The sequence below is a fragment of the Capsicum annuum genome, chromosome 6 (genome assembly GCF_002878395.1).
Source record: "Capsicum annuum cultivar UCD-10X-F1 chromosome 6, UCD10Xv1.1, whole genome shotgun sequence".
NCBI lineage: Eukaryota > Viridiplantae > Streptophyta > Magnoliopsida > Solanales > Solanaceae > Capsicum > Capsicum annuum.
The window spans coordinates 10,748,721-10,773,938 of record NC_061116.1 but is presented as its reverse complement, the minus strand read 5'-3'; the positions used below and the strand labels follow the sequence as shown (position 1 = coordinate 10,773,938).

The following is a 25,218-nucleotide window of genomic DNA, read 5'->3' as shown; positions in this document are numbered from 1 at the left end:
AAGAAACTCTTAATATTGATTGGAGTCATGGGTCTAGGCTACTTCTTAACCAATGCAACTTTCTATGGATCTACTATAATCCCTTCACTAGAAATAACATGACCTAGAAAAGTGATAGCATTCAACAAAAATCAACATTTCAAAAATTTGGCATACAATTATTGATCTTTTAGGGTTCGTAACACAAAGCAGAGGTGATTGGAATGATCCACCTCACTCTTAGAGTACCCCAGAATATCTTTTATGAATACAATGATGAACAAATCTAGAAATTGATGAAAGACCATATTCATCAAGTTTATGAATACCGTAGGGCATTAGTCAACCTAAAAGATATGACCAAAAACTTAAAATGCCCATATAGGGTGCAGAAGGAAGTCTTAGGGATATCCACCTCCCTAATGTTTAACTGATGATATCCATATCGAAGGTCGATCTTAGAGAAAAACTCAGCACCCTATAGCTGATCAAATAAATAATCTATCCATGACAGAGGTTACTCATTCATTACCGTCACCTTATTCAACTGCTGATAATGAATACACATCTGAAGGGAACCATCCTTCTTAAGGATGAATAATACCAGTGCACCTCACGAAGACACACCATGACGGATAAAACCTTTATCTAAAAGATCCTTTAATTGATCCTTAAGCTCCTTTAACTCAGCTAGAGCTATTCTATATAGGGGAATTGTAAGTGGACGAGTGTCTGAAACAAGATCAATCCCAAAGTCAATCTCCACATCGGGAAGGACACCAAGAAGGTCATTAGGGAAAACCATGGGAAATTCATTCACTACTGGGACAAAATGTAAAGAAGGACCATTCGAGTTAGAGTCTTTAACTTGGACCAGATGATAGAGACACCCTTTGGATATTAATCTATAAGCTCTTAAGATATGATATGAACCTCTCCTTAGGATCTAGGGAACCACTCTCCTACTCAATAATCAGCTCATGAGGGAATTTAAAGGTGACCTTACGGGTTTGACAGTCTATAGAAGCATAGCACGAGTGAAACTATTCCATACCCAATATGAAATTGAAATCAACCATGTCAAACTCATACAGATCCAATTAAGTCTCCTGACCACCCATAGACACCATGCAACTCCCATAGACTCTTCTAGCCATCATGGAGTTACCCATCAGGGTAGAAATAGAAAAAAAGGTTTGAAATACATTGGGAACAAAACCAAAATATACAACCACAAATGGGGTCACATATGAACTACTGGATGTCGGATCAAGTAAACAGTACACATCACGGGTAAAATAATTTCAACATTCCAATTATGACACCAGGCGATGCCTCAGACTCCTAATGTGTAGTGAGAGTATAGAGTTAGTTTTGACCAGTGCCAAAGCCAAATGGTGAACCCTTTGGTGCCAGAGATGATAAAGAGAAAACCAGAACCTTATTTGCCCCAGAAGCAACCTTGGCCACTAGACAATTTCTAAGTACGTGCCCTAGATGACCAAAGTTGAAGAATTTTTCCTTTACTTTATCACAGTAACCCTGATGCAATCAACCACAAATTCTATAAAGATGATAAAATAGAGCTGATTTGGTCCCGCTAGCCTGAGATCGGGCACCCTATGCCCTATAATTATCGCTTCCATGAAAATTCCTGTCACCTGATTACATTGGGTAGGGAGCACTAGTCGTCGAGTACAAACTAGAATTGCCCCACATTTTCTTGAACCACTTTTCACCCTCCCTACCACTTTGTTGTTGGCCACTATCCTGCTCAGTAAATCAAAACTTCTTGCTCTACCTCTCTCCTATCTCCACCTACTTTTTCTTATTTCTCTCAACCTATTGCATATACACAACCAACCTAGAGATATTCATGTTCTTATTCAACAAGGCAGCCTTAGTCTTTAAAATTAAGTCTTAAGATAACCTGCAAGTGAACTTCCTTATTCTAGCCTTCATACTAGAAACCAACTTCGAGAATACCGTGATAACTAGTGAAACTTTAAGGCATACTCCTTGACTAACATCTCCCCTTGCTTCAGATTAATAAACTCTTCTGCCTTCGCTTCCCTCAGCTCTTGAGGAAAGAAGCGTTTAGAAAAGCATTAGAAAAATCATCCCACAGGGCTGACTCAGCATTATCACCCATTGAACGATCCCAATCTTCATACAACTAATATGCCACATCTTTTAATTGGTAAGAGAGAAACACCACACCATCCACATTAGTGGCATACATCATAACAAAAAAAATTTTCCATCTCATCTAAAAAATCATGAGGATCCTCCTCAACCCTAACACTAGTAATGGTCAGAGGGTTCAATCTCATAAACTGGACAACTCTTGTGGTCGAATAAGATAGAGTAACAGAAGCACCACACTCATCCTTAGAAGCTACCAATTGAGCCAACATATAATAGACTAAGGAAATTCAACATATATCACATCATTCTGAGGAGCTTGAGAAGGACTGAAGGGACCAATGGCACTCCAGAAGGGCAATTATGAATTGGACCCCTAGACCAGGTCTAGACCCCATAAGTAGGATGCATTCCATAAACGATGTCCTCGGGTGTGATAGAGCAGTTTTCGTGAACATCAGATCATCTGAAAGAAGATCTGAAAAACAAAAAAATGAGAATTAGAGAAGATTTCAGGACCTTAGACTCTATAGCCCAAAAATAGAACATAAATAGTGAAACATTCCTAAATGCCTAGTAGCCTATTTCTTATGAGTGTGGCTCACTACACACCCTTAGAAGAGACTCTACTCGACACATCTTTGTGGACTCTTAATTGACCATTAACCTAGGTCTTTGATACCAATATAACAGGACCCAAACCAAGGCCAACTTTTTTTGAGTACCTTAAGTCCAACCAGGATCGAAGACCACTCCCAATACCTAACCGTTAACCGCTCTACACCCCATTTCAGATGAATTCAAAAACTATAACATGATAAGATAGTATAAAATTAAATGCAATAAGTTAAGTCTATAACCATAACTAAAAAACCACAACCAAGTGTCCAACCACCAATCCCAATGCCAATACCAATGCTAAAACTAATATCGACACCATCCATGCCTTCAGTAGTTCGACAAAGCCTCTAACCAAAATCAAAGAACCTTCAGTCAGGACATGCCCCTGACCAAAACCAAAGAAATAAAAATAATGAAAAAAAGTTCATAGAATGAAATTGAGTCTTCTGGAGTATGGAAGCTCACCACTTAAATCTGACCTAAAGCTATCCTCGAATCCAAGTCGCTAAGCAGGATGAATGGTAGTCTGGCTGATTCCTGCATCGTGCAAGGATACAGTGCATGAAGAAGGTTAGCAGAGTGAATGTTATCATGTACTCTGGGATAAAGATAAAATAATGCCATCAGTCAATACCAAATCAGATAACTATATGCAATCAAATATATACATATTTATTGTGCCAGTATAGGGAACAAGGTTTAGCATGCATTTAAAATCTTTACCTAGATTGTGTAGCTCTACCATCCAAAAGGTACCCTCGGGCTATATGGGTTCACCTCCACTTGTTGAAAGGGACTCAATGCGTGTTATCTTCATGTACAGGAGAAAACTTAAGATAACTAGTACATTCCCCAAAATATAAAGTGTGACATTATGCGCACGATCACCATGACCAAACTTCACATCAACAAACATGAGTTTCCAGTATCCGTCCCCCGCTGAACCTCCATCTTGCACGACTTTGCTACATACCCCTTTAAGCCCATATTAAAACAATTTACACATTCTTAACCATTTACTAAAAAGTCTTTTGATTAGGCATTAACCGTTGGTATCATCATACTAAAGTTAGAACTTGCAAGTCTATTTTCTTATGCCATGTAATACCAATAAACCAAAATTAGACTCCACCATTAGCCATTAAACTAAGACCATGGCCACCAAGGCCTTTCTAAAACCATTTGAAATTAACCCAAGTCAATTCAAGTTCTATTACCATTTATGCAATGCAAGGATTCCAAAAATAGTCAAACTATGTGATAAAATCATATTCATAAGCAATTTTACAAACAAGTTGAGGGAATATAAGTTGAAAGACCATGACCAAGTAATTTGGGGATTCCATAGTACCCTGAAATCCATTTACAATTACCATGCATCCCACAATGTTCAAAATCATACAAAAATAAGAAAAACCATAATTAAACCATGAGAAATATTATTCAACCATGAATATCCCAAACCCCCAACCTTTATTGCAAAACCATAAAAATATCATAAAAACCATACATTAAAACACATCCTTTTATTAAAATAACAACGAGCGAGGAGTAACATGCCTTAGACACCATAAAGTACACATAGAAACCACCCTTGAAGGACTTAATTAATTATCTTCATGAAACCCTAGACTTTTCTTAAACAGAGAGTTTAAGAGAGAATTTGAGAGTTCTTGATTGGGAATAATGTGTTAATGAAGTCCCAAAAGGTGTTTTAATTCGTGGTATCAAAGGGAGTTAAAGTGGGAAATGTCCAGAATGCCCTCAACTTAAAAATGTAAAAAACTCATTGGTTGTTACGCGTCGACTCCTTGACTCGTGACCACAACTTACAACTCGTACCCTTGAGTCTTCACCAAGATAGTGAGTTGGAAACCCATATACTGTCCACCACATGACTCCATGATCCCACTCGTTACTAGAACATATGACTCGTATGGTCTAGTCATATCCAATATAGAACCCAAAGGGATTAGACATTGGACAACCTATTACTTCTCCTAATAACTTGTAACCTATCTGAGTGAGCCACTTGTACTCAGACCCAAGTTAAGTCACTAAGTTTCTGATTTGATTAAGGATCATCCTAACAAATCGTATCAACTCGTAACTACACCAGAAACCAAACCATCATCCACTAGAAACCTTATAATTTGGGTCACCTTATCCGTAACCATACCATACGACTCATATGGTCAAGTCATAATCAAGGCACTGAGCTCAAAGCTTAGAAAATTTCCAAAACCCAGGGTGTTTCAACTAGATTGATCATAAGATTTTCATTACGAATAGAAGTAGGAACTTAGTTGAGAGCCTTATCCTTTTGTCAAATCCTCATACACTATTCAAGTTGGTTCGTAGGTACTAGACTCCTTTAAGCGAGAATTTGCATTTGTAAATTCGTTAATAGTTGTTGATTACCCTCATATAATCATACCTAAGTATCTAAGTCTAGAGAATTATAGTTATCAAGTCATCAACACCTCCTTGCGCACATCCCCTCTACCGCAAGTCCCTTGGATTAGGTCATAATTCTCGATTTCCTCATCAATCAACAAAACTTTAGCGGGAAAAAGCTCTCAAAAGCAATGGGTTGGAGTTCCTATTGTATTCCACTAATTGAAGTGACTATGCTGGTACTCAACATTAATTAATACATTAGAATCTAAAGTTGGTGAGTTAGTTTTAATTGAAACTATAATGTTAGCATAACCTAGATAAACATGCACTCAGAGGCAAAATAATCTATCTGTAAGTTTAATACCCCATGAATGTAATAAAAAGAAATAGTAGATTCTATTTGCAATTATAAAATCTCTAAAAGGGGTGGAAACATGGACAAAAAAATTAATCATATATCATTTCCAATCACACAGCAAAATGGGTAGACCATAAAAAATGTAGAACCAAGATTGAATATGGTTGTAGCCATCAAGTCACAAACTAGAATAATACTTGTGATCACTATATCAACTACCTCTGCCTCGAGTCTATTGGAGAAAGAATAGAAATAAGTATGACTATCTTTTTATGACTCCCTCTTGCCAAGATTTGTACCACCTATAACAACACATCCAAAAACTTGGTTAGAATTGGTGTCACCTCTACCTATTGCATGGCCACCACGCCGCACTTCTAATCCAGCAAAGTGTTTCTTTTTTTCCTTCGTATACATATGTGGTATGCCTTATTAAATTTTTGAGCTTTTTCTTGACTATTGGTGTGGAAACACTTTTATCAATGTCTTCTTATCAAACTATACTAGTGTTGTCTCTAAACTCCCATCTTCCACAACATGGTCATGAAAATGAATCTTCACTTTCAATTTCACCAACTTAACTTAATCCTGATGCTTAATTGATTAGAAATATTGACATCTTCTTTGGCTTTGTTCATCGTAATCTTACTTGTTGGCATGTTACCCTTATATGTATGATTAATTTTTCAGATTGGAAGTAAATAAAAAGATAAAAGAAACAGCAAAGAAGGTACAACCAACAAAAATTTATATGATAGATTCACTTTCGTGGTTGATCAAAGAGGAAATACTAGTTACAAAAACACTACAAAATAAAAAAATGAAGAAATATAAACTAGTACAACACCATGCTTTTGACGCTAAGTGTAGCGCAACAAGGGTAAGAGGAGAAATTAAAAAGGCAATAAATAGAAAATGTAATCCAATACATCTCTCCTTGACATGGAGGGAATTACACCCGATGAACTTACAAATATGTTGCCTGGAACTTTTAACCTATAATTGCTCAAAGGACAAACCTTTCGAGGCGAAAGTCAAAACTTGTTAAACTTGAAGTTTTACACATGGAACAAGTGTGACCATCCACTTCCACTTCCGTTCTTGTAAATCACACCTTACATGTGACAGACTCTGGATTAAGTCCAAATGATCCAAATCATCTAGGAAAATTCGCAATAGAAAGCTATACAAGTAAGACCTCAAGATCTGACTGAAAAATATTCCTATTGAGCCAAATCATAAATTCTCCAACATCATAATGTCTATAATTTAAAAATATTGATAAAAAAAATATATTGTTAAAAAACTTTAGCCTTTCCAAATGTTCTTTGTTTCCACTCCAATGCAACCATATTAAAATGCTATTATAACCACTGCTTCAATACCAATAAACAGATATATGAACCTACAAAATAGCGAATAGTTTATTAGTTTTTTGGAGAATAGGGGTAGAGGGAGAGTATTAGCTATGGGTTATCTACAATATAACAAATAATCTTGGCATTCTATGAGCTTTATAAGACACATAGACGAGAATTCAAACTGGCTCAAAATAAAAGACATGTTATGAAGAAAAGGCCATATATAATTCATCAAAAACTTGTGGAACAAATTCCAAAGCACATTCAAATTAAACTAGGAGGTGGTAGAAAATCCTATTTGGGCAAGACAGGTAGATATGAAACAAAACTATCTAGGAGCAATTCCTAAGATTTTATTCTTTGCAACAAAAAAAGTGTATTAGTCGTCACAAGGATAAACAATGCGTAACGAAAGTGAAAGAGAAGAGTTATTGAAGGATATCAAGATTTGAAGCAAAACCAGACAAGACTGAACAAAAATCTATAATTGCATGGATGCCATTTTTTTGCAGGGATAAAAAGGAAATTGTATCAGAACCATAGCGTAGCCGAATAAATCAAGCACAAAAAATATTCATTTTTATTTTTCAAGTGAAGCTCCGGTTCATCTGAAGGATGGAAGGATTCTCCCTTAATACATTTACCAATAACCTAATTGTTGTTGCATCAAATGAGAAGTCCCTTCAATCATTTCCTTCATGAAAGTTTCCATTTCACTAATTTGTTGCATCTTAGAAATCCTTACACAACAACATTGTAAGTTACATTGTATGGAAGACAACCGTTGTCTTCCATTTTTTTTCTTAGAATACCTTTGGCTTCATCTCAAAACCCTTCTAGACAAAATCCATTTATCAATACAATGTATGTTCTTAGATCTGAAAGCACTCCAATGAAAGAATTCTTCTAAAAATAACATGAGCTTTGTCGAATTTAATATTTTTGTACAATCCATTTATGACAACATTATGCAGTGCAATAGCAGTATATTTTCTCTTTCTTTCCAACCTTTAAGGAGAAACATAGCTTTCTCAACCAGCCCGTACTTAAAATTACCATTTAGCAAAGTGCATGAGTGTACAAATTAGGTAAGGCCCGATAGATAGCATCTAAGCATAAATTCTTTTTGCATCAACAATTCTTCTAACTTTAAAAAGACCTTGCAAGATAGTAGCGTACATAACAGTATCAGGTTTTGATCCCTTTTGAGAAATTTCACCATGGCATAAAGCCAAATTTTAATATAAGGTCATAGAAATATACCTATACACAATAAATAAAAAATAATATTGTTTTTTCATATTTTTTCTGTAATTGTTGTTTTAGTTGTAGTATTATATTTACCTAGTAATATTATTATTTATAATAGAAAGGATTGATTCAAGTTATAAGGCACTAACCATTTGTTTTCAATATATTATCTTGGATGTTATTGTAAATATATTATTTATTATTATAAAGACTTGAGTAGTTCAATTCAAAGTTTCAAAATACTTCTATTGAGTGGTGATAGTTTTTTGACTTTATTCAATATTGTCACAATGAAAATATAATCAAAATTTTAGAAATTAAACATTTTGAGGCCTAAAGCAAAGACTTTACTAACCTCACCCTTGAGCCACCCTTGATTTCACCACAACATATGCATGGACTTGGACAATTTCTTTTTCATATAACATCCATTTATTAATATGGTATAACTATTAATGTCACGTTCAATTATCTTATATATCATGAATTCAAAAATTATCCTTGCTCTATCCATTTGACTACGCAAACAATATCCATCCATTATGGCATTATAGGTGATATGCTCTATAATTTTGTCGATCATATGTCTCATTACTTCCTTGGCATCTTCAACTTTCCCTTCTTTGCATAGCCCACCTGTTACTATATTGAATGTGTGCACATTTGGATAAATATTAAGGTTCACCATCTTAGAGAAAAATGTCTTAACAATTTCCCATTGACCAAGAACTAATACATGACTATGTTTGGAGGAACGTCTTTCTGCTTCATCTTCTTTAAAAAGGTTGATAGCATCATCCAAGTTTCTATCCTTGCAAAAGGAATCTATGACAATGTTGTAGATATATATGTCGGGCTTAATCCTTCCTTGTTCCATTAACCACAACAAACTAAAAGTTTTTTGAGTATGACCCCCTTTTCTGAGACCATTCATGACGGTTGTATACATAACTTCGTTAGGCTCACAAATCTTCTTTCTCACCAATTTTTTAGATAATTCAACTTCATGCTTGATATTATTTTACATACAGTTGTCAGAAAAATATAAGCATCATTATCCAAATTTATAACAAATTAAAATAATTAAACAAGTATTTTATCAATGTAAAAATAAAAGAAAATAAAAGAAAAGCTTATAGAAAAGGGAAGTAATGCATGAACATGAAATAGCAAGAATGCAAGAGCAAGTAAAACATGGACTGAGATAATCTATAAAGCATGAGTAACTGAATGTCTGATATTTATACCCTTGGTCATACAAACCCAATCTTATATAGTTTGAATACTGAACTGAGACTGTGGGAGCTATACCCCAATCTGAGTTATCGGGGTCCAACCTATAATCTAGTTGGAAGGATGTTGATGCCTTGCTAGGGGTACCAAAACGTGACTGGCAATGTGGATACACAATTCTAATGTCCTAAAGGATAAGGGTATCATGACTAACTGATGAGAGACCCGTCATAAGCTACAGTGGTGCCATAGGTCTGGAACTTAGTTATTGCTACTAACGAATCATGCCTAACTGACGGGGAAGCTGCCATCCTTGCATTTACTTAGTGCCAAGTGTTACTCCCAAATAACACTAGTATTATTATTGGTTTAACATGATATGCTACTATACTGATAAGTTTTCAGCATGAATATGATGATCCTAATATGATAATAAAATCATGGTCTGATTAACTTGTTTCTTGAAAATATAATCATGTAAAAACACATAGGTATTGGGTGTTCATAACCCTTCAGTACTGACTGATAACATTAAATACGATAATATCATCAAGAACACTAGTAGGAATTCATAATTCAAAAACCCAAAATGTAATATGTTCCAGTAAGTAAATAAAGTACATAAATCTGAACATGGGGATGAGTTAAACTTGAGAAATAACATGTTCACATAGTTTAATTTAGAACTTGATAATTTAACATGGAATCAATTGAATATGACATGGGTAATTGAAATTCAAAGCATGAAATAACCTAATTTACATGGGAACACATGTTGACATGACTTAAATTCAAATTACTAAGGAAAAACATGGATTAAATACATACTTAACATCGATAATTTTATAAAAGGTGAGAAAATTTCATACTTTAATCAAAAGGGGGATTTTTGGGCTCAATGGGCGGAATAAACCCATTGATGAATCCCCACATACCTCAATTGGATGAACTCTTAAAGGAGGCTTGAAATTGAAGCTTGAATCCTTGAGTTCTTGGGGAAGAAAGCTTGAATTTCTTATTCTTAAGAGATGAAAAAGGGTTTGCATAAGTTATCGTATGGAGAATGGACAAATAATACCCTTTTTAGTGATATAAATTGTGTATCGTACGTTGGGGGGTAAGGGATAAAGACCAAAGTACCCCTTGATCATTTAGTTAAAACACAGAAAAATGCAGCCTCTGTATCGTAGAGGCTAGTCGATAGCTTTCACGACGTGGCCCTATCATAGAGAGTTGTTGCCTTTTCTATTGTCCAAAAATATTCCGAAACCCTTTCAAAAATTCCAAAGTTCTTTCGGGATATCCTTTTATCATCCCTAAATATGTTTCAACTCAAAAATCAACATCTTGAGTTCAAGAAGGCCAAAAATAAAATTCGTGAAATCTTGGGATCTTGAAAATGACTGTCCTTTATACTTAGTCTAAAATTCATGCCTTGGACCCCTTAACATGCAATTAAGAATTGAAATTAGCATATGATCTTATGGGGTATTACCGAAAGTGATCTAATTATGTGTTGATATGTTGTCACATGAATTCCTTGATAGATATTTTATGTTTGTATGACTTACTTTATGAATTACAAGATAAAGATATAAATGTGGATAAAAATAGAGGAATTGTGTAAATTCATAATCTATAAAACTTGCCTTTAATAGCTTAAAAGGGGTGAATTGGCTATTGCACATGTTTTAAGTGTGGGATATTGTTGGTAAATGATAGTTATGAGGATTGACCATGATAAGAGAATTTGGTGTCATAACTTAAGAATCTAAAGTCACTATTGGCTAAGTAATAAAAATTAATAAGGGTAAAGGTGACTAACTAAATCAAAAACTATAGGTTGAACAAAGTTGAATGGTTAAATAATCAACTAATGAAATAGCACATGAACCTAGTAATGACTTAAAAGTAAGGTTTACTATTTGGTGTTTGAATTTATCGGTCTAGATGTGAATAAAAGAGGATCAAATTAGTGAATAATATTATGTATGTTGAATTAAATTATAGACTTGATTTGGATGATAATACTTACATGAATAAGTTGTTGATGGCCTTAGAAATACGTATAATCGAGGAATATGGTTAGTCATGCTTCTTGTTTAGGAAAATTCTTAATAGTGGTTGTTTATGTACCAATACTGCACTTGTTTCTCCCTTTTAGGTGTATGTTTGGAGTTGAATACTAGTAGAGTCTGACTTGATTCTAGAATCTGAGGTTGTCCTTAGGGAGATATAGTGGTAAGATGAAAACCTTATGTGATTTGGGTTGTGAAAAGTGAGGTTGATATGGTTTGGACATGTTATAAGGAGGGACGCTAGGGCCTCAGTTCGTAGGTGTGAGAGATTGGCTTTAGATGGTTTCAGGAGGGAAAGAGGTAGGCTGATGAAACACTGAAGGGAGGTGACAAGAAGTGACATAGAGCAGTTATAGCTTACTGAGTGCATGACCCTAGATAGAAAGGTATGGAGAATGCAAATTAGGTTAGAGGGCTAGTGCGCGTGGGTGTAGCCTTGCTAGTAGTCGTAGGGCTTTGCGCATAAGTTTGAGTTTCTAGCTAGGAGGTTTGGGTTAGGTGTATGATTTTGTCTTGATAGTGTATGATAATACTTTGTGGATGTTTTATTTTGATTATTTCATCTTGTTTCATATTTACTATGTATTTGTTAACTGTAGTTTTGTCCTAAGCCACGGGATTATCGAAACAAACCCTCTACCTCTTTGGAGGAAGTGGTATGGACTATGTACAGTTTACCCTTTCCAGACACCTCTATGTAGAACGCACTGGTATGTTGTTTTTCTATTGTTGGTTGAGGTAGCTTACAATTGATGTGGTGTATACTTATTCTAGTATCTTTTATGTGTTTGAATTAATAAGCATGTCGGTTGGTCTTCAGATATAAATTGTGGTTGACTATTTATTTATTTGACAATGCTTGCGTGCATAAGTTATAACAGTTGAAGCCTTTTTTAAAATAAATTGTGAGAATAATGTAAACTTATTAAATATGTTGTGCACTTGTTGATAATATCTTGAGAGATAGATGAATATGAGAACATACTAAGATATGTTGAAAAAGGTTGAGAATATACATACTATTGTGTTGTTAAGTGGATCATGTGCATGTGAGCTAACGAATAAGAGGTTCTACTATGGAGAAGAAACCTATGTCAGTATGGTACGTTGATGTTCTACCTTTGTGTTAGAATATTTAGGACTTTTAGCTTGGAATAATTGTAAGTTCTTAAGTAACTATTCTTGTTTTTTATCGTATTTCATGTGATTTTGCAAGAAAAGTCAAGATGCATGAACACCTAAGAAAACCATGACGAAAAGGCTATTTTTGGTGAAGTAGGGATGATAAATCAAGAAGCAAGGTGTTGAAGATTTCAGTTGACAACTTTGGTGACAAGTCATCAACAAAGTGACAAACCGTCAAAGTAGTCTTCAACCTCAGACAAAATGTTAGTTGCTAAAGAAGTTGGTTTATTTCTTGGGTGACAACTTGTCAACAGTGTGACAAGTCGTCAGTGGTAGTCGTTAGCCTTAGACTGAATGTTAGCTGCTGGAGTGGATAGTTGAAGACTTGGGTGACAGGTCGCCAACAAGATTGAGGATAATGCCTCTGAACAAGTATCTTTCCCAGATCAATAAAGGAGGGGGACACCGTTGACTGGAGAGAAGAATAGTTTCTTTTTGAGGTTTATTAAAATGAAGCCTCTGGTTTTCTAGAGTACTAAGATTGAGGATGCATAATATGGGGGAAGTAGAGCATTATTGGGTGGAGTTTATTACTTTCAAACTGCATGGGGATGCAAAGTTATGGTGGAGAGTTTTTATGAGTGTAGTCTGTCCGGGTCACCTTTGTTGACTTGGACATAATTTTAATTTATATTCTTGGTGAAATGAGTCGCTCATACTTCATGTGATAATATGTATTAGGATTAGTTTACTAGTATTGAGTAGGGCAGTTCTTCTATGTCATCCAATGAGACTCAATTTCACTCATTCTGCAGGTATTCATAGTAGCTGTAGCACACAGAGAAGGAAAGGATATGTCGGTTTGTCAAAGGGTTGAATACAGGACTCCATCTATCAATGCTTCAAAGGTTTCATTTGATGATACATTTTAGGAAGAGGTTGAGCATGTTAAGAATTTGGAAAGGGTAAAATAGTACAATTACATAAAATCTACGAAAAGAAGTCCCAAAGGATGGTAAGTTAGCATTTTTTTTTTCTGACGATCCAAATTCTCAAGGTATTTTATATGCCCTATTTTTTTTATCCATGTAGGTATCATCCAAAGGTCCATCAGGTGCCAGTCAGCGTTCTTTAGATCATTGTAGCTATATCACTTCTTGGTCTTAGAGGATTACTTTAGATAGGGCATGTTATAAGTCCATTGAGGTTGGACACGTTTGAAGATAGTGCCCCAAATTTAGATAAACTAGTTTTTCAGCTCAGCAGTAAGCTTACAGAGCTCCAACTCCAGTAGGAAGGGGAGGTAGTGCACATTATTGATGGTTGTTTGATTATTTATTCTTAACTGATTAAGATTTCAAAATTAATTACAAATACTTTGTTTATCTGATTTGTCCTATTCACAATATTTGCTGCTTGTTCGACTGATTCACTAATCTGCAATTTTTTTATATGTATTACTCAAATATTTATTTGAATTCTTATATATTATCCAATTATAAATATATCATTACCACTCTTTTTCCTCCTAATTTGTATGATTAATGAGTACACACCTACTGAATATATAATTATATATTAGCTTTATCATCTCGTCATTCTGAGGACGAGTTATCACTATATTTTTCACTATTTTTTATAGCTATGTGTAATCTAGGCAATATTCATGATGTTATGCAATTCTTCGAAATATATATTTTAAATATTTTTTTCTTATCAAGTAATAAGTTCTCTTTATTTATATTAAGTTTTTCTAATAGTTTATTTATAAAATATTAAGTTATTATTTTATTTGACTCTCTCTCTCTCTCTCTCTCTCTCTCTCTATATATATATATATTACATATAAATAATTTATATATATTGATATTAAAAAATAAACGATCTTAATCATTCAGTGTTCAAATCTAAATACAGTGTTTTAATTATTCAGATGAACATTCAAATTCAGAATTCTGAATCTTATTAAAAACAAAAGTAGTTTTGAACTTAAAATAACCACATATTTTATTTTTACTACCCCATTGTGACCAACTTCCACATGTTGTTTATTTTTATTTTGATTATATCCATGTATTTATAGGGATAAAGATAGATCTAGATCTTAGTTATATTTATATCTCTTAAAACAAGGTAAATTATGTAGTTTTTTTTTTAATTAAATAGTTACATGACTATATTTAGCGTGTAATTAATATAATGCGGTTACTTAAATATTATAGATAGATGTATAGTGTATAATTGATGCCTTATATACTTATTATACACGCAATATAAACCTATAATCATTTAATTTATCTCTTTTAAAAGAATATAAATATAAATAAGATTTGTATCCATCTTTTTCCGTACAAATACGTGAATAGAATAAGAATCCTACAATTTCCAAAATCATATAGACCGGCTAATAAAAGTAAACAGCATGGAGAAGTTGTTAGAATGGAGTTGTTAAAATAAATTAGGAAATATTATCTTGTATATGCTTATTAGATTGTTTATTGGAAATTGTAGCAACACTTTTAGATAATTATTGAACTATGAAATTAATTGCAAGTTGTAGCAATTTTTTTAAAAATAATTTTATTTTTTTTAAAAAGTAATTCAATACATCTTTATTAATCTAATTATCTCCTATTTTTTAGTGCTTAATATTCTATTTCTCCTGAATAACTGGAGAAAATTGAAGGAAAGATGTCATTTAAGTCTTGAATGAAGGATTGGTGACATTGACCAATTTAAAGGGTCAAACATAATTAGAAAACTTAATTAAGTTAATTATGAAATTGATTAGTATTTTTAAAACTTTCTAATATTTTTAAAAATACAAATCAACCTACTCCCCTCTCCTATCCAAATCAACCGCCTCTCTCCTCTATCCCCTCTCTATCGACAGTTTCTCCCAACTCTCTTCCCACCAACAATTCTGAAAAATTTCTACCTTCAATCTCCGGCGACTTCAACCTCCGGCGATAAATAGTTGGGCGAGTTCTTTTTCGACTTTCAACCATCAAAACACGACAATACTGGTCTCCGCCGACAACAACTTTGAGTTCTTCATCGTCCCATTTCTTCTTTACAGGTAAAAAGTTATGGCTTTTTATTTATGAAGAAAAAGAGAAACTTGAACCAACTTCTCTTCTAGTATTAGTTAACAATTTCAATATTTGTTGCATAAATTTGAAATCGGGACAGAAGAAAACCCTAATTTCTATATTTCTTCTCTACTCTTTTCGGAGTAAAATATAATTTTTTGTTGTTATTGTAGTTCTTGTTGTCGAACTGTTGATTCTATTTGTTGGTGTCTGTTGAGTTTTTTGAAGTTTGATTTTTGTTGTTTGTGTTTGTACAACACAAAACAACAATGTTGGTATTTTTAGTCACTATTTATGTTCTTAGTGTGTGTGTTTTGTTGGTGCTACTGGGTTGATTTGTTGTTTGTCTTGGTAAAAATGGTGTATTTGATATTAAATGGTGATATTGTTGTTGTTCTATTGAATAAAATCCTTGTACTATTTTTTTCTGCAATAGGTTATCTATCTGGTACAACAGATTATCCATCTGATGCAACAAATTATCTATCTGATGTAACAGATAAACATCTGATGTAGCAGATGAACAATCTGATGCTATAGATGAACAATCTAACAGATCATTCATCTGTTGCCACAGACGACCCTTCTATTGGAAGAAATCTAAATAATACTAATAGTTTATAACTGTTCCAACAGATAACTCATATGTTGCTACAAATTAATAATCTATTTCATAGACCAGTCATCTATTTCAACAGATGAGTGATCTATTTTTATTGTTTTCAATAGATTACCCATCCACTACAATTGATTAGTAATATGTTGCAACAAACAACCTACCTGGTGCAACAAATGTGTGATCTATTAAAACTGTTATTTTACTATTACACTTGTTAGATTTACTGTTATCCTTTTTTGAATGATGTATTAATCATTTATATTCTTTTTTATTTTCCTATTATTTTTAGATTATATGGATCCCAAAATAAAATAAACTAAATCAATTTCAATTAAAGGAACAAGTGAAGCAACTAGGCTACATCCATCACTCTATGAGCTTGCTTTACAAGCGATATCCCAATCAGAAGCAGAAGCTAATGAACATAAGGATGAGGAATATTTCAAAAGATATGATCCAAATGCTAATAGACCATCCACTGAAGAGTTGATCCAAATATTCAGCATTGATAGTTATCCTATGAAAATACAGTGTGAGGGTACCACAGATTTAACTGGTGATTTTGTGGTTAAGTCAGCCATAGAAAAATATTTTGACGCCTTCCAAAAAATACTTGAAGAAAAAAAATTGGATACTTATTTCAGAGACAACTGCCTTGGGCAATATCTTGATTTGCCGAAGGACAACAATGCTCGTTTTCAAATAAAAATGGTATATGATCTTCTCAAGCATAGGTTTATCTATGAAAATCAAGATAAGATTGATGCGGTGTGGATAAATTACTATGCCATGCCTGTTTTTTTTTGTTGGAAGGAGTTTGCCATAGTTACTGGACTAAAATTTTATCCTCCTTCTCCTTCTCAAGTTATACCTATTATAACCCAAAAAAGTACCCCGCACATCAAAAAAAGGCAAAGGCAACTCAAGTGATTGTGATGACTTGGTGTCCCTTGTTAGTCCCAAGCTTTAAATATAAAAAATTAATAGAATCGTTGAAAGATAAAAGACTTTCAAAGAAGCATAAGCAATCATTGTGCTTAGTTTGGTTTGTACATTATATTCTTTGGGTGAGAGAAGTTAACAACAATATACCGCTTCATTTAATAAAGCTCTCTAAGGATCTTGAGTCATTTAACAGCTATCCTTGGGGTTATGAAAGCTTCAAAATGACTACCAAATATTTGTTGACTCCGTTAATGCCAAAGACAGTCAACTTATATGGCTTTCCATGGTAAATATTTCTTTTATTATAATTCATTTATTTTTAATTGAACAATGCTTTTGATTTATTGATATTATTTTATAGGCTTGGGCATTTAAAGTTATTCCTTATTTGAGATAACAAGTGAACAACCAGAAAAAAGTTTTATGTCCAAGAATTCTGAGATGCTTGTCAGCCAAAAGTGATAGAAATATAAAATTTCTTGATCTCTTCAACCCTCGAAGAAAGCAGTAAGTCTAATTCTAATTAAGTTTTCATTTTAATTAATGATTTTTTTAAAATGATTTAATCATCATTGTAATATATGTACTGGTTTATTTTAGATTATGCATCCGTAGATTATTCTGACCAAACGAGAGTTCAAGATGCCATTTTTTCTTACTTTACAGTCTGTGCAAACTTTATCGGATCCTAAGGTGATTGACATAATAAAAAAGAAATTGTTTGGATCAACAGTCATCACAAGAAAAATAATTTTGGAGAGTGGTCTTGTTGTTGTTGATGGTGTTGTTGGGGATAATGATGCTCCTCTTATAGTTTTTGAAACAACAAACCATTATGATTATGATTATGATTATACTGGTTATAAAGATTTTACCCCTCCTAGTGAATGTTTTGTATGCAAATGTCAAGAGTGCAAGGCAAAACATGATGGTGTGATTAATTCTATTAATATATTAACTGCTTTTGTAAAGGAATTAATATCTAAGAGGGGTTTCATTTCATCAAAAAGGATTTCATATACATACAATCCATTAGACATTAAGAAGGCTAAGAGGAGAAGAAAAGAAAATTCCAAGGCATCATCAAGCATCAAAAAACAAAAAATTGCAACTCCTCTGTCTTTGTCTTTAACTTTTGATTCATGTACAAAAGCCACGGGAGAGCAGCATGAGCTGAAGAAAGTGAATATATATTACTTGTTCCAACAAATAAACAAAAACATATCCATTTCAACAGATGACACATCTGCTAAAATTATCAAACAATATGTACATCTGTTGCAATAGTTGACTAACCTATTGCACCAGATGCATTATCGAATGCAACATAAGTTCGTCTTTTTCAGCAAATCAAATAGGTATTCATACTATTTGAATTTTTACCAACAGATGACCTATCTTCTATAACAGATGGGTCATCTATTGGGACAAATAAAACCAAGGCTTTCTACTATTTTAGTTTTTCCAAACATATGAGTCATATGTTGCAACAAATGGGTCATCTATTGAGACAAATGAAACCAAGGATTTCTACTGTTTTAGTTTTTTCAAACATATGAGTCATAGGTTGTAACATATGGATCATCTATTGGGACAAATGACACCAAAGCTTCCTAATATTTTAGTTTTTTCAAACAGATGAGTCATATGTTGCAACAGATGGGTCATCTATTGGATATTATCATAAAACTCTTTCTACTGTTTTAAATTTTCCCAACAGATGATCCATCTATTGCAATAGATAGATAATCTATTTGGGATAATTTAAAATAGGAGAAAGACCTGTTTGATTTGTTTAAGCAATTGAGTTTTACTTTTCTATTTTTTTATCTCTGTGATTAGTATTGACAATTTGGGCTTCTCAGATGGATGTCACAGAAGAAGCTACTGCTGGACAACATAATATTACAGTTGATAATCTATCAACTACTTCCAAAGATAAAGAAAATATGAAGCCTGTCAATCGGGGGGAATGGAAGAATTGCTCGTCTAAAGGGTTCAACATTTTGGACGAGGCTTTAAAAAACTAACAAAGTTGACCAGCGACTATTTAAAATAGGTTGCCAATGGGTTATTAAAGCATCATGCCAGAAGGTACATAAATTATTTTTAAAGATATTGATTTATACAATGTTTGTTGTAAAAATATGACATTAACACATATAAATTATGCAGAAAATAAAATAACGACCACTTCAAAGTGAATGAATCCGGTCTTGGTTTTAATATGTTTGACTTTACTATTGCAGATCCCAAAATGAAGAATTAGTTCTATTTGATGTCACAACCCCAAACATGCTGGAATGATGAGGTTTAAATGTCATACATCTTACTATTAATACTTTATTTAATTGCATCAGTGTATTAATTTTATTATCATGTAGTTTGAAATTTTGATAATATATTTAGCACATCGATGTCATTTTTTACAAATTTTGAAAGAAGGCCAAGTTGTAAATACAAGAACAATATAGATACAAGATAAGCAATTGTTTGTTAAAAGTTTACATCAATAATGCCTATGATAGGTATTGCCAACAACAGCCGAAAGTTTCCTGAAATGAGGAATGTTTAATCAACATCAATAAAGGTGTTAGCATTTTAGCTGGCTTACTTTGGCATTTGGACAACGAAGTATAAATCTCAATCAATTATGGTGATGAATTCCATCGGATGTTGGCTGTTGTCGTTCTAAAAGAGAGGTGCATCCGAGTTTATGACTTAATGTTTAGAATGAGACGTTCTGGGCCATTGTTTGAGATACAAAAGCTGGCCAAAATATTGCCTACTTACGTTGATATAAGTGGTTTTTTGGATAAAAAGGTTCGTACTGATTGGTCGATAATTGAAGCATACCGGGATAAAATGGGTAATCCATTTGATGTAGAATACGTTAAAGGAATTGCTCAACAAACCATTGGTAGTCTATAAGTATCATGATTTTGTTTCATGTCATAAATATCACAATGTTTATATTAATTGCAATATATGAATTATTTGATTTATACCAACATATGGATTGAGGTTTTTATGTTGCTGCTTATGTTGAGTATTTGAGCAATGAATTACAAGAACCAAATGATGAACTTGATGCCGGATTACTCCATATAATATATGCTACTCTTTAATAAAAATATGGAGAAGAGAAAGTGCAGAAACCATACGCAAGTGACATTAAAGATCCACGATGACCAAAGTCGAATTCTATAGTACCGGATGAAGAGCAACTTGTCCATATTAAGTAGATCTTCATAGCTTGAGTCTGTCAAAGTAATAACCTCACATCTCCTTATTAATTGTTGGCATCAAAACTTAAATTATCAATTTTTTTGTTGAGATTTGTTCCAATAATAATATTTTTTTTACATTTTATTTATTTGTTCATTTAGTTCATGTAATTTCTGAAAGATTCGATTTATTTTATTTTGTCTATGAATTTTATTTTATCCTCAGATTTGAACTTATTAATTGAAATGAAATATTAGATTCAAATAATACAACAGATAAGGTATATATTGCAACAGACGACATATCTGTTGGAAATTATCAAATATATTTAGACATATGGTGCAACATGTAGGTCATCTGTTGGAAATTATCAAACAGGTCTTCCCACATTTTTGATTTGTTCCAATAGAGGATCTATCTGTTACAACAAATAGACTTAGATATAAACATCTTCATAATGCAATAAATGATCAACAAATTATACCAGAAAAATTATACTTCAGAAAAGATATACTTGACAATCAGTTGCATTATAAAAAATTTAATTTTCATCAAATATAAAAAATTATCACTACATGTAAAGTTAAAAGACTTGAATTAAAAAATTGTTATGACTTTTATGCATCTACATATTCTTTTTCATACATAGGCTCTAAGCATCTAGTTAGTACCCCATAAGCCCAGACCTTTTGCATATTTTCCTCAGCGTTGTTGCATAGAAAAGTTGTTGGGTCGGTCATTTCTGCACTAGTCAACAAACACTCGATGTTTGCAAGTGCATATACCCCGAATGCGGCACATATTGCAACTTAAATTGATCGATTGACGATGCGGGTTAGGAGGAACGCAATACCAACATCATGTAATTACAACGACTCAATTGATATTATAGTTGGACCTATGAACTCATCCATAATTCTAGCTAAATTGATTTAGGTATTTTAAATAATAAGTTAATATGAATTAATTAACCTCAGATTGACCAACTGACGAATCGGGTCATGAGGAACGCAATACCAACATTATGCAATTACAGTGACTCAATTGAAATTGCAGTTGAACCTATGAAATCATCCGTAATTCTAGTTAAATCAATTAGGTATCTCAAATAATTAGTTAATATGAATTGTTCCAACACAGATTGATCGATTGACGACTCGGGTCAGGAGGAACACAATACTAAAATCATGCAATTGCAGCGACTCAATTAAAATTATAGTTTGACCTATGAAATCATCCATAATTATAGATAAATAAATTTAGTTATCTTGAATAATAAATTAAAATAAATCATTTTAAGTCAGATTGATCGTTCGATGACTCGAATTAGGAGGAGCACAGTACCAACATTATGAAATTTCAGCGACTCAATTAAAATTGCAGTTGGACCTATAAAATCATCCATAATTCTAGCTAAATAAATTTTGGTATCTCAAATAATATATAAATATAAATATTTTCAACTCACATTGATCGATTGATGACTTGGGTCGGAAGAAATGTAATACCAACATCATGCATTTGCAACGACTCAACTAAAATTGTAGTTGGACATATGAACTCATTTATAATTCTATCTAAATTAATTTAGGTATCTCAATTAATGAGTTAATATGAATCTTTCATTTATAATTCTATCTAGATTAATTTAGGTATCTCAAATATTAAGTTAATATGAATCTTTTCCACTCAAATTGATCGATTGACGACTCGGGTCAAGAGGAAGACAATACCAACATCATGCAATTTCAGCGACTCAATTGAAATTGTAGTTGTACCTATGAAGTCATCCAAAATTCTAGATAACTCAATTTAGGTATCTCAAATAATAAGTTAATATGAATCGTTTCAACTAAAATTGATCGCTTGACGACTCGGGTTAGGAGGAACGCAATACCAACATCATGCAATTGCAACGACTCTATTGAAATTATAGTTGGACCTATAAAATCATCCATAATTATAGATAATTCAATTTAGGTATCTAAAATAATAATTTAATATGAATTATTTCAATTCAGATCGATCGATTAACGACTCGGGTCAAGAAGAATGTAATACCAATATCATGCAATTGCAGTGACTCAATTATAATTATAGTTGGACTTATGAACTCATAAATAATTCTATTTAAATCAATTTAGGTATCCCAAATAATAAGTTAATAGGAATTGTTTCAACTCAGATTGATCGATTGACGACTGGAGTAAGGAGGAATGTAATACTAACATAATGTAATTGCAATGACTCAATTGAAATTTTAGTTGGACCCATGAACTCATCCATAATTATAGCTAAAACAATTTATATATTTCAAATAATAAGTTAATATGAATAGTTTCAACTCAGATTGATCGAATAACGACTCGGGTCAAGAGGAACCCAATATAAACATCATGCAACTACAGTGACTCAATTGAAATTGTAGTTGGAACTATGAGCTCATCCATAATTCTAGCTAAGTCAATTTATTTATCTCAAATAATATCAATCATTTCAACTCAAATTGATTGATTGACGACTTGGGTCAGGAGAAACGTACCACCAATATCATACAATTGCAGTGACTCAATTGAACTTGCAGTTGGACCTATGAAATCATATATAATTCTAGCTAAATCAATATAGGTATCTCAAATAATAAGTTAATTTTAATCGTTTCAACTTAGATTGATCGATTGACGATGCAGGATAGGAGGAACACAATACCAGCATCATGCAATTGCAATGACTCATTTTAAATTGTAGTTATACCTATGAACTCATACATAATTCTAGCTAAATAAATTTAGGTATCTAAAATAATAAGTTATTATGAATCATTTCAACTCAGATTGATCGATTGACGACTTGAATTACGAAGAACGCAATACCAGCATCATGCAATTGTAACGAATCAATTGAAATTATAGTTGGACCTATGAACTCATCCATAATTCTAGTTAAATTAATTTAGGTATCTCAAATAATAAGTTAATATGAATTATTTCAACTCAGATTAATCAGCTGACAACTCAGGTTAGGAGAAACACAATACCAACATCATACAATTGCAATAACTCAATCGAAATTATAGTTCGACCTATTATCTTATCCATATATTTAGCTAAATAAATTTAAGTATCTAAAATAATAAGTTAATGTCATGATCCGAGACTACCCCTAGTCATAATACAGTGCTTGAACCACAAGTGATCCCAAGCTAACTCATGGACTGGCATGATACTTAAACAACTGATTTAGAATAAATTACAGAACTTAATTTACTAAGTGGAAAACTCCAACCACCTTCTTTAACGGAGGTTTAGGTCTTTCTGAGAGAGTACATAATGAAGGCTCTTATCGTCTTTGAACACAACAACATATACACTATACAAATAGTGCCTTCGAATCTTTAAGGCAAATATTATAGCTACTAACTCAAGATCATAAGTGGGGTAGTTCTTCTCATGGGGCTTAAGCTGTCTAGAGGCATAGGGTATGACCTTACCTCTCTATATCAAAACACACCCTAAACCAACTCTGGAGGTATCACAATATACCACAAACCCATCTGAACCATTTGGTAGAGTCAAAACTGGAGTTGTAGAGAGTTGAGTCTTTAACTCCTGAAAACTCTTCTCACAAGAATCTGAGCACTGGAATTTGACTATCTTTTGAGTCAATCTGGGTATAGGGGATTGAATACACAAAAATCCCTTAACAAACCGTCAGTAATAGCCAGCCAAACCCAAGAAACTCCTTATATCTGTCGGAGAAATGGGCTTTGTCCAGTTTCTTACTTCTTTGGTCTTTTGAGAATCCACTCTAATGACATCACCAAAATTTGCAATTACTAAATTTGGCAAACAACTAATGGTTTCTAAGAGTCTGTAACACTATTCTAAGATGTCTGCATGCTCATGTTCACTATGGGAGTAGACAAAAATGTTATCAATGAAGACTATGGCGAACATGTCCAACTACTACTTGAACACACAGTTTATCAAGTCCAAGAATGTTTCTGGGGAATTGGTGAGACATAATGATATAACTAGGAATTCAAAGTGACCATACTGAGTTTTGAAAGATGTTTTTGGAATGTCACATTCTCTGAATCTGAGATGATGATAGCCTGATCTGAGGTCTATTTTAGAAAAGTAACTGGCACCCCTAAGTTGGTCAAATAAGTCATCGATTCTGAGAATTGGATACTTGCTTTTTATCATGACTTTATTTAGCTGACGGTAGTCTATACACATTCTGAGAGAACTGTCTTTCTTATGCATAAATAGAACTGGAGCACCCCATGGGGATATGTTGGGTCTGATAAATCCTATATCTAGGAGATCCTTCAACTGTTCTGTTAATTCCTTGAGTTTTTCTGGAGCCATTCTCTATGGAAGAATAGAGATGGGCTGGGTATCTGGAAAAAGATCTATTTTGAAGTCAATTTCCCTCTCAAGAGAAATTCCAGAAAGATCTTCAGGAAACGCATTTGGAAATTCACATGCTACTGATACTGACTCAAGAGTAGGTGATTCTGAACTAGAGTATTGGACTCGGACTAGATGGTACAAACATCCCTTAGATATCAATTTCCTTGCCCTAAGGTAGGAGACAAGCTGGCCTTTAAGTGATGAAGTACCACCCCTCCACTCTAGGACAAGTTCATTCAAAAACTAAAATTGGACAATTCTATTTCTATAGTCAACTGAGGCATATCATGAATGAAGACGATCCATGTCGAGAATGACATCAAAATCTATCATCTCTAATTCTACTAAGTCTGCTGAAGTGACTT

At 33.2% G+C, this 25,218-nt stretch overlaps 1 pseudogene; it reads right to left on the bottom strand.

Moving 5' to 3' along the window:
* Positions 1-7,395: 7,395 nt before the first annotated feature.
* LOC124899441 lies at positions 7,396-9,130 on the bottom strand (annotated as a pseudogene).
* Positions 9,131-25,218: the final 16,088 nt, after the last annotated feature.